A 10398-nucleotide genomic window follows, 5' to 3' on the forward strand; every position below is an offset into this window, starting at 1 on the left:
AAAAGAGCAAGTGAGCTCCCCAGAGATGTCTGCAAACATTTGCTTCGGCCATCTTGGCAAAAGGGACATGCAAAAACCCAGAGCTGAGGGTTTTGGTAGTGGACCATGCCCACTTCAAAAATAAGAGAACAAAAGAAAGATAGCAGCCCTGCACGTTAAGAGACCAGCCATTTATTCAGTATGCTCTTTTGCAAGTTAACACCCTTTCACTGTTAATTACTGTAAATCTTGTCAGCACTCTGTCCTACATATAACCATTCAACTGGACTGCTATAACAGAAGGCTGACCGCGATAATTTCATACTAATTAAATTACAAACTTTTGCTTGTGCATGTTAAACTTCAGATACTTTCTTTCTCATGTCAAATGATTGGTTCGAACATAGTTACATAAATGTGTATTTCCTGTGACCTCATGTAACCTCTAGCAGTATAAAGTACTTTTTGTTGCCATGGTTTTGTGTTGTCTTCGTCTGTGAGACGAGAACTGAACCCAAAGCACAGGATTTTAGCAGTAATAAAAAAAAAAAAAGGGAGTACAATGAATTTTCTTGATGGACAACTTCAAATGAAGCATGCTCAACACGGCCTGTGTATAAACCAGGATAATCCACCAACTGTCCCTGTATAAACGTGCTGCCCTGAGCGCTCTCCATGGTGCTGAATCTGAGGCTACTCTGAGTGTATGTCCAACATTGACTACAGCCCATTGGTGGGGACGGATGGACAATAATCTGACAGATAAATTTACCAAACTACCAAACCATACTGTATACAGTATGGGTGATTGTCACAGGGTCAAACCTTAGCTTCCTCTATAGTCCATTGGTAGTGTAAGCCTTGGTGAAAGACATTGTTTTGGTCTTACCTTTAACCTGTGATAAGCGTCTACCTGCCCCTTTTACCAGTGCTGCATCCCAAAACTAGACTGAGAAGACGACATTCTTGAAACATGGTCAGTAAAGTCCCATCTGAGCAGATCTCTTGATATGTGAGATTTGTTTTCTTGTTTTTAGTTTGCTTTTTTGAAAACTGGGGAAATTGTTAATGCCATGTCACTCAAATACAAGTCTGACAAATGTCTTAGTTTGTCTTAAAACTGTCTTTTGAATTTGGATATTTCAAGAACATAAATGGCTGAAATATGTATCAAATGCTTTAATGGGGGTGGACATGGTTAACTATTGAGTGGTAAGTTTGGGATTCAACTGTCTGTAACACAAAAAAACTCAAATTAGAACTCAGTTTGTGTCACCAACAGCGGAATAAATCCCAGTAGTTTGTAATGAAGCAGTTAGAAAAAGTCATAGCACTAGAACATTGAGTACAAAAGTATTGAAACAAGTGATCGTACAAATCCTTCAAATGGACACTAAAAAGCAGACTCAGTGTTTCGGTTACAACTATAACTGTTTTGAACACAGAGAGACCCAGCGTTTCCCCTGCCCACCCTTTGTCCTCCGCATATCTGAGGGTTAAAAAGGAGACTCTTCTCACATCCAGCTTCAGCCATCATCGGTGGGTTGCTCGTATCTGCTAAAAGGGGACATGGCCCTGCAGGCTCCATTAGCTCCGACAGCAGTAAGCCCCCAGAAATAAAAACGAACGAGGTTAGTCAGCGGGTTTTACAAAAGAGAGGAGGCGAGGGGGGTGGAGGGGGGTTAAAGTTGATCACAGCTCACATTCAGGGCGTAGGCAGGGATACAACACAGCCACTCCAACATCCATTTAATAATGTTCTGGGATCATACTGTATAGTTTCACTTTGGAATGATTACAGCAAGCCTTAACTTTCTTTTGGAAACACGAGTAAAGACTACAGGCTAAATCCGACCTGTTAATCCAAATATAAAATGTGCCAAGACCCAAAGAGACATCTCAATGAATCAGTGTCCCTGTTAAACAGCCTACACCAGTTCCCCCACAGGCTGCCACAGCAGAGTTCTGCTCATTTTTGTAGGGAAATTGTTCAGCATGCCACAGATGGCTACTTGGGGAATAAAATAATGGAGGTCGCTTCATGCTGCCATGTGTGCTCCCTTCCATTATTTAAGGAGGATTTGATTGTAACGATGGGAGTTTTTTAGTTTTTTAGGTGCGTGCCGAGTTAGCGCACGAGCTGCATGCTCAACAGATGGGTTAGGAAAGAGAGTGAGAGAGAGAGAGAGAAAGAGAGAGAGAGAGGATGCTCCGAGGCTCCTTTGCACTCCCGTTGTCTCGTCCTGGGTTGTCATTCTCGTTCAGCGTCACCGGAGCCACCTGCTCGCTTCTGAAGAGGGGGGAGTCAAGGCCAGAGACTCGAGAACCTCTCTTACAGACTCCATAAAACACCCCATATATTCATCATTAAACGCAAAAGAACCCGGGATAGACTAGGGCGGAGGAACGGTAACGAGAAGTGGCACTGCGGCAGACAGCCACAAATAAATCGGACTTCAGTGCGTGATCAGGTAGCTTTCAAAGGGCTTTCTGTTGCGTGGTGAGATGCCAGTACGGATGTAAGTCAAGCAACCCCCCCCCCCCCCCCGCGCGCACCCATCCCTTCAGTCCCCCCCCTCCCGCCCCCCCCCACACTCCCAGTGCACGCTCACTGGCGTCTTTGGTACATCCTGGCTCTTTAGCATTCAGCAGGAGAAGGCACCCACTCACCCAGGCGCACAGTGCGCACGGAGTGGGGAAGAAACACCGCTATCACAACTCTAAGCCCCCGCTTTGTACACGAAGCAGACGCCATCCTGCTTTGAATCATTTCAAGCCATTAGAGAAGCCCTGTCAAAGGAGCTGTGGTTAAAAAAAATCTCATCCTAAACTCAAAATCGGTATCGTGGAAACTGAGAACACCAGCATCGTGTTTGTGAGCGAGCGAGCGAGCGAGCGTGTGTGTGTGTGTGTGTGTGTGTTGGCTGGGAAAATAGAGCAGGTATGGAAGGTGAGAAAAGAAGTCTGTGCAGCCGGTGTGCTCACGATTGTGCTGTGAGTGTGTGTGCGCGTGTCTGTGTGTGTTTCTTTTGGCCACTGCGCAAAGTTACAGGTCTGCCAGCGGCTTTAGAGGCAACCACTGAGGGATTCAGCATTCAGAAAGGCTCTTTCTCTCCACCTGTGCTCAACTAATGGGCTCTTCTTCAGCTGCAGAGATGGATTTGGGGCTTTTTCCTGTGATTAGTTCTCCTGTGTTCAGGTTCACAGATCTCACATCCCCTCGGAACTGTCGATATACTTTAGCTTCTGTTTGCAGCACTGGCTTCTCTGCATGCGTCCATAAAGTATGTACATGTGTAAACTGTGATTTTTTTCCCTGGATTAAAATGAATAAACTAGCCAGCAGACTGTAGAGGAAGAAGACCTGCATGGCGCAAAGAAACAGGCAAACGGCTCTTGACAGAGATGTTCAGTTTAATAGATTAAAAGAATTACCTGATCGCTGTCAGCAGCAGTTATTTGATGCGACGGCTATTCCCCGCTCGGTTCCGTGGATACAAATTAAGTTTCCCATCCATGGCACGTCTCAGATGGAGAGGGGAGACTATCACTCATTCATCCCTCGCTGCTGCGCGGAATCTTCTCCCGATAAATGTTCTTCACTGCGAGGCATTCCACTTCTGCGCCTCCGAAAACCCGACCAAAAAATCATAAGAGTGGGGGGAAAAAAATAAAAAAATAAGGACATGAAATCATAAAGTGGCCATAGATATAAAAACAGACGAACAGAACAGAGGGGACGCAAGAAAAAAAGAGGCAATGCAAAGAAAAAAATGAAAAGAAGAAGGGACGTTGCTGTTGTAGATGTCCAGTTTTGTTCCAAAGATACATCCACGTCAGATAATCTCCATGGTTTTTGCGCATATAGGCACGCTGTATATTCCAATGCAAAGAGAGGACGCGCTCACAGGCAGCAGCGCCGCAGCAGCAGCAGCAGCAGCAGCAGGGGCAGAGTGGGATAACGGTTTTTTTTTCTACTGATGCCCAGTACTCCAAGTCCGAGGAAGCTCTTCATTTGAAGCAGAGATTGAAACAGAGGCAGCGAGAAAATGTATTAAATAACAATTCCGATCACTGTCCCTCTCCTCTTCCCACGCAGAGGCGGAAGTGTGTTTGTGGCTCTCTCGCCTGCGCTGGCATTCGGGATGGGTATCCACAGGCAGCGGCTCACAGTCGGGCATCTGGCTCCCCTGCAGTCGCTTCACAAGCGGAGGACAGAGATGCGCGCCCTCGCTGCCCTCCGCCAGGGATCCGTCAGGCGCGTTCACAGCGGAACCCCTCCCCCCCCCTCTCTTCCTACCCCCGCTTCCATTGCCCGTCGTGACGTCAGTACGCGCAGTTTCCAAATACAGAATTGCAAAAAATGAGTAGAATTATGCATATACGTTTCAGGGTAACTTGTTTTTTTTTTTTTTTGTAAAGTGGTTCATGTTTGTTGAGCAGTCACATAGATTTAAAACAGATAATCTTCAAAAATACGTTTGTTAAACCTGCACCAAATTTACAAGATAAAGTGGCAAACAAATTTCTGCAGGATGAACATGGTTTATTTTTTGGGGCTTTATATGCCTTTATTATGAGATGGACAGTTATCTCAGTGGATAGAGGGGGAGAGAGAGAGAGCAAGTGGGGAACAACATGCAGGAAAGAAGCAACAGGTCGGATTCGTACCTGGACTGCCTGCTTGGAGGACCACAGTTTCTGCACATGGTGTGCGACCACAAATCACAAGACCCCCCCCCCCCCCAGCATATACTTTTTTTAAATATTTGGTCTTCTGCAAAATATTTTGTAAAATGAAGAAGGTATTTGCCCATCTAAAGGCACAATTGTAATGCATGTATTTGTGTAGCCTATTTCATGCAAGAAGCAAAAAAGAAAAAGCCACAATAAATTTGAAGAAAAACAAATCGTAATATTTAGGGAAACAGTTCAAAAGAACGTAGAAATAAAAATGTCAACTAACTAACAACAAAAAGGTCACAAACAAGACAAGTCAAAACATTGCAATTTAATTACAAAAATGCACAACAGAGCTATATTCTGGAAACATGTGAGAGTTGTCAAGTGTCAGAGAACTTTGTAAATTATTCATGAGCCATGATTTAATCATACTGTAGGAGCCATTTTGTGTTTATCGTTGGCATGTTTTATAATTAGACTTATCTGAATATATTATTTTCCAATAGGGACACTGAATGCACAGGGGCGTGTATATATAGTAGCACAGGTGACAGGAAAGGGAGGGCACAGGTACGGGGAGCACAGACAGTTCTCACCAGACCGGCATTTATGTTTCAGACCAGCACTCAGACAAACTACAATTCATTCATTCTACTAATGTTTTTTGTTCTCATATCTCCATCAAGTCACTTCAATAAACCTTCAACTCAACTTTAATAACGGCTGGAAAATCATTGTTTGCATCTGCGTAAGACTTCACCCCTACCTTCTGTATTAATGGCAATAATTGGAGCATTGCCATTACACATACCCTGTGTATTATAATATGTATGGACATAGCACGTGTGACGTCACCCATCTGTTCCTGCAGGGGGGCTTTGGAAGCCCGTCTGTGGTGGTCACCATGCTGGAAATGCTGTCTCATCCTAACTTTCAGTCAACCTAGCGACAAACTAAGCCTCCTGACAAACCGTTATATTGCGTTCAGCTGTCAATCAGATTAGACAGCCACCTAATTATGCGTAACACGTATCGTTCATGAAATCAAAACGGATGTGTTATAAAAATAAATGCACCCCTGAACAATGTGTTTTGATGAAGACAATAAATAATCAGACCAATATTGTTTTTTTTGTACCAGTCTGTAAACTTGTATTTTTTTCCTGGAAAAAAAACAGGCATCTGTTTATTTACTGGTCTGTTGGAGCCAACTTCAAACAGACACACCAGCCCAATGCAGTTTCTTGTACTCCCGCATCGGCTTTCTCTTTTAACACCGGAGGTTGCAACTTACATTTTAACTCGTACGTCAAAACCTGATGGAGCTTAACGGCTAAATCGTCCCTTAAAGTTCCACTGGCTTTAGTTTCAGTTACAAACTTATATCACAGGCATCTCCTACACGGTAGATGGTGTGATTACATTTTGGAGCACCATGCTGCATAAATTTGCATAGGGATGAATAAAAAGTTGTGGGACAAGTGCTTCTTTTGAAGGCTTGATTGAGGAGGAGGAGGTGGAGGAAGAGGAGGAGCTGTATAGGTTCAGCTTTCATTCATCCGCCATCCACATTTGCATTCTTCTTACAGTTGTGTAACTAGTGATCCATGTTCCTGCACAATTACGTTTTTTCAATAAAGTATTCTTATCATCAAATATGAAAGCGTCTCTCTTCACTGAAGTTTTTTTTTTTTTTTTTGAAAGAACAGTCAACAACTAGGGAGAACACTTGCTGCCAAACGCAGAGGAAGCTGGAGGAACACTGTGTGACAATGAAGTCGCTGAAGACAAAAGTGGACAGCATCACTTCCACAAGCCAGATTTGAACATTTTAAAATGCTATCACGGGAGTGGGACTGTGTCTGCCAGATTACAGTGTGTCAGTGTCCATATATTAAACCCATGGGCACTGCTAGGCTATACAGTTGGCATAAAAAAGAGGCAACATTTTCTCTTTATTCCTACACTTTCTTTGACTCTGTAGGTTGCTCTAGATTTACTTCATGCTCGTGCCTACTTATTTATGTTTTAAAAAAAACTAATTTCTGTTCTTTTTTCCAACTCTTTGGTTTGGAAATATGACATTAGCTTGCAAAAATGCACAAGTTAACTGGGATGAAGCACGATCCCTTCACGGACTGATGCAATATTTTCGTTCTTCCATGATGATCATATCTGTCTGATTAATGCTACAGTTCCTTCCTATGATATATAACATCAGGATAGACTTTCAAAATAATCTGCAAATACTACATTTTCTCTTGCTCTGTGAATATTTTGTGAAAAGCCTGAGAGGACTCTGCTGAGAATCACATTTTGTGGGCTCCCTAAATTGGACCAAATGAAAGCACAAAGCTGATCAAAAGAGAGACTGTCTGCCACTGTGATAATCGCGCTCATGTATAAGCATTATAGAACATGCCGTATCATTTAGTTCTGCAGCTACATAACATTGACGAACAATTCCCCATTCGCCACCTTCAATTCACTTACTGCCCGATAGGAATCTCGCTTTAAAATTTATCATTTCCTTTGACTAATTGGAAAAAAAAAGGGATTCTGATAAGGTTGAATATTTTAATAAGGAGAAGCAGATAATGCTCAGACAATCAGCTCCTCTCCATACCAAACGACCAGGGTAGTATGTAAACATCCTTCAAATATCGACATCAACCAGTTGGCAAGACAGCACCGTAGACATCAACAAAAAAGGGACACGGTTTCATTGTGTACAACAGTCTATTTTGAAACACTCTTGGCAGACACTTTGAATGTTTCCCTGTGTTGTTCAATGGGGATGGTTGGCAGAGGCTTCAAACAGTATACTTCTGCACAGTACTAAAGTAAAGGCAAAGCTGACAGTCAAATTCTTCAAATGAGTTCTGAAATAATTTGATACATTCAATCACATCGGGCACAAGATGAATTAAGAGTGCAACTTATCGGGGCACGAGTTCAGCCGAGTGGTCTGAGTGCACTCCACATGTAAAGAGGCACAGGCATCAATGCTGCACGTCATTGTAGCTCTTTTTTTCCCACATTTCCCATCTCTATACCCTATCCAAGTGGTTCCCAATGGGGGGTTGGGACCCCATGGGCGAGATTCCTTCCAAAAAGATGTAAAAGATTTAAATAGCATATCTTATCCATTTTTGTGAAAGTATAAACAAAAACATAGTTCAAGAGATTACATACTGTATGTTCTACTTCTTGTTTGGGCTGATGTGTTCTTCTGTGCTGTTCATATGCCACTATTTGGATAGGCCTAATAGTGTGCGCAACATTAAATGTTTTAACCACCTCCAGGGACAATGGGGGTCCTCATTTGCTAGCATGGTTATTTTGGGGGTCATGGGCTGAAACGTTTTGGAACCCCCACTCTATCCTATCTAATACAGGTAAGTACCAAAGATAAAAAAATATTCCTTATTGACTTAAGTCTTCGTACTCTCATCATCTGACCCATTGTTTGACTTCTTTGATTGGAATTTTCCAGTTTAGTCTTGGGTCTTTGATACCCCTATTATTGGTCAATTATTCCATCGTCCTTGTCTTCTTAAGAGACCTTTGGCTGCCCAGAGCTGCTGGTGTGTAAAACCCACTGAGGCATTCAAATAACTGTGTTATTGGACAGTGGACATGGATGACTACTCTCATTATCCTTCCTGGTTATACTCACTAATGACGACCTTGTTACTCAAAATAAACAGTGAAAGGGAAGCCAAATGGTGACATAATGGAAGTTGGATGATTGAAAGGCACGGAGAGCATCTGCCAAGTTTGTTGCAATTTTAGCACCATGGAAAGCTTATTGAAGCTTAGGAATCGTGCTTTTAGGTATGCACACACACAAATGGGCTCACACACTCACTCATAGAGAGACACAAGCACACACACAGACAAAGCCCTTGGAAGATTTCAGCACCATGGAGAGCTCCATCAGCAGCTCCATCAGCAGCTCGGAGATACATGAAAGGTGATATATGAAAGGCTTATATACTTTTGGGCAAAGAGAGACAGACAGACACACACACACACACACACACACACACACACACACACACACACACACACACACACAATAAAGTCAATTAAGCTAGTTTGAGAACAGCACAGAGATTGTTTTTTTGTTTTTTTCACTTTCAAATTTCAGTATTCTAACCCTTGACTTTTACTGCATTGCAAAATTAAAACTATCCTGCGCAGATCCTTTGCTCTTCATTTCAGTCCAGATTTCCAGAAGACATCATCAGTGAAGATCGCTTTCAACCAAATTCACACTCAATTAAATGACCTGACTTACTATCTGCGTCTCTGTTTAATCTCCTTTATCCTTTAAATGTTATGAATTCATTTTTAGCCTCTTACATTACACCATGCAGTAATGAATTCTGACCTTCACCTCTGGTAGTCACGCTTCAAGAGGCAGCTAGGTTAAGCTTTGTATTGTACAATGCAACAGCATAACACATATAGAATATGTACCATATATGTACATGCCAGTACAAGTCAATTGGGCCTCTTGACCTGATTAGTAGACATCTGCTGTGGCTGGAGGGTCTTTTTCTATACAGACACTCTTAAGAAGAACTAGTGTTCAAAGGCAGGAGTAGAACATGAAGAAGCTAATCAGAGGATGATAGAAGAGCGAGCTCTTTATGCATGCACTTTAATGGATGCTGTATATTAATTGCCTTTTTCCTTATTTTTGCTTTAAAATTGTTTAACAAAAAATCACCCTCGCCTTTGATTTGCTTTTGTCATTTAAAGAATGGTGGTAATAGTTTGAATAAACACTTCCTTTAGTCACAGCTTTCAAGATTCAGAGTGTGCACGACACGTTTATAGTTCTTCCTTTTTGTGTCCAACCTTAATATTCATATTAAATGAAAACACCAGAAGGCACGCAGATAACCACAACTAAACTGCCGGGCACCCCCCTAATCAAAACAAGTGCAATTTCCTACCCTCCCTCTCTGTAATTTAAAAATGCCTGCCCTGTTGAGAAATTGTATTGCCCCCTGTTTGATTAATTTTGTCTAGGCTAAATGGTTCCCAAACAATGGTGTGTTTGATTTGCTTCCTATAAATAAAGGCAAAAAAAAAAAAAGGACAAGGCAAAGCTTTGGGGTTGAGCTTGCATTGCTAAATTGCTTTTTCATTGCTTTTTTTTCTCTTTACTTGGCTAATGGGGAGAAAAGACTTAGCCCAATTCAGTCACAGTCATGTTGTCAGCTCACTAAACAGCCACCAACACATGCACTCTTTAAAACCTCTATTTCATTTGAGTTTGAATTATTTTTCTGCGCAACCTTTCTGTGAACCACCAACTCTTTAAATGTCCACTTATTACTCTCCTTTAGGATTTTTACTCTCTCCTGTTTCTGATTTCAGTTTGCAGGAATCGCTTTGAAGTTTGACATTTCACCAACCTCCATCAAAGCTAACGCACTCACACACCGTAATGTTTTCACTCCGCCAATTATCCATTCACGCTTTCCAGAGATACACTCCAGTAATCCTTGCCTTCTCTGTGTTACTGCATCTCCCCTCACTTACATTTCAAATCAAGACAGAGCAGAGGGTTGTGCTTTTTTTGCGGATGTTGTGTTGAAAGCTAAACCAAAGCACCAAAACACCTGACTAAAACATTCTCAAACAGCCTCAGATTGCCCTTTTCATTATCTTGGTGCCGTTATATATCTGTAAATGTGCAAATGTGCATGCTTCTATGAG

General features: G+C 42.2%; 1 protein-coding gene across 6 annotated transcripts in view; it reads right to left on the reverse strand.

The window, feature by feature from the left end:
• The window catches only part of adgrb2 (adhesion G protein-coupled receptor B2), a 229502-nt gene extending 225276 nt beyond the window's left edge, over positions 1-4226 (reverse strand). For 4 of the 6 annotated variants that reach the window (XM_065947888.1, XM_065947893.1, XM_065947891.1 and 1 more), the window contains exon 1: positions 3415-4225. The gene's annotated coding sequence lies outside the window, so the exon portion shown is untranslated. Of the gene's footprint in view, positions 1-3414 lie in introns of all 6 variants that reach the window. The other 2 variants (XM_065947887.1, XM_065947889.1) reach the window with 2 other exon arrangements.
• Positions 4227-10398: the final 6172 nt, after the last annotated feature.

The sequence above is a fragment of the Labrus bergylta genome, chromosome 19 (genome assembly GCF_963930695.1).
Source record: "Labrus bergylta chromosome 19, fLabBer1.1, whole genome shotgun sequence".
Taxonomy (NCBI): domain Eukaryota; kingdom Metazoa; phylum Chordata; class Actinopteri; order Labriformes; family Labridae; genus Labrus; species Labrus bergylta.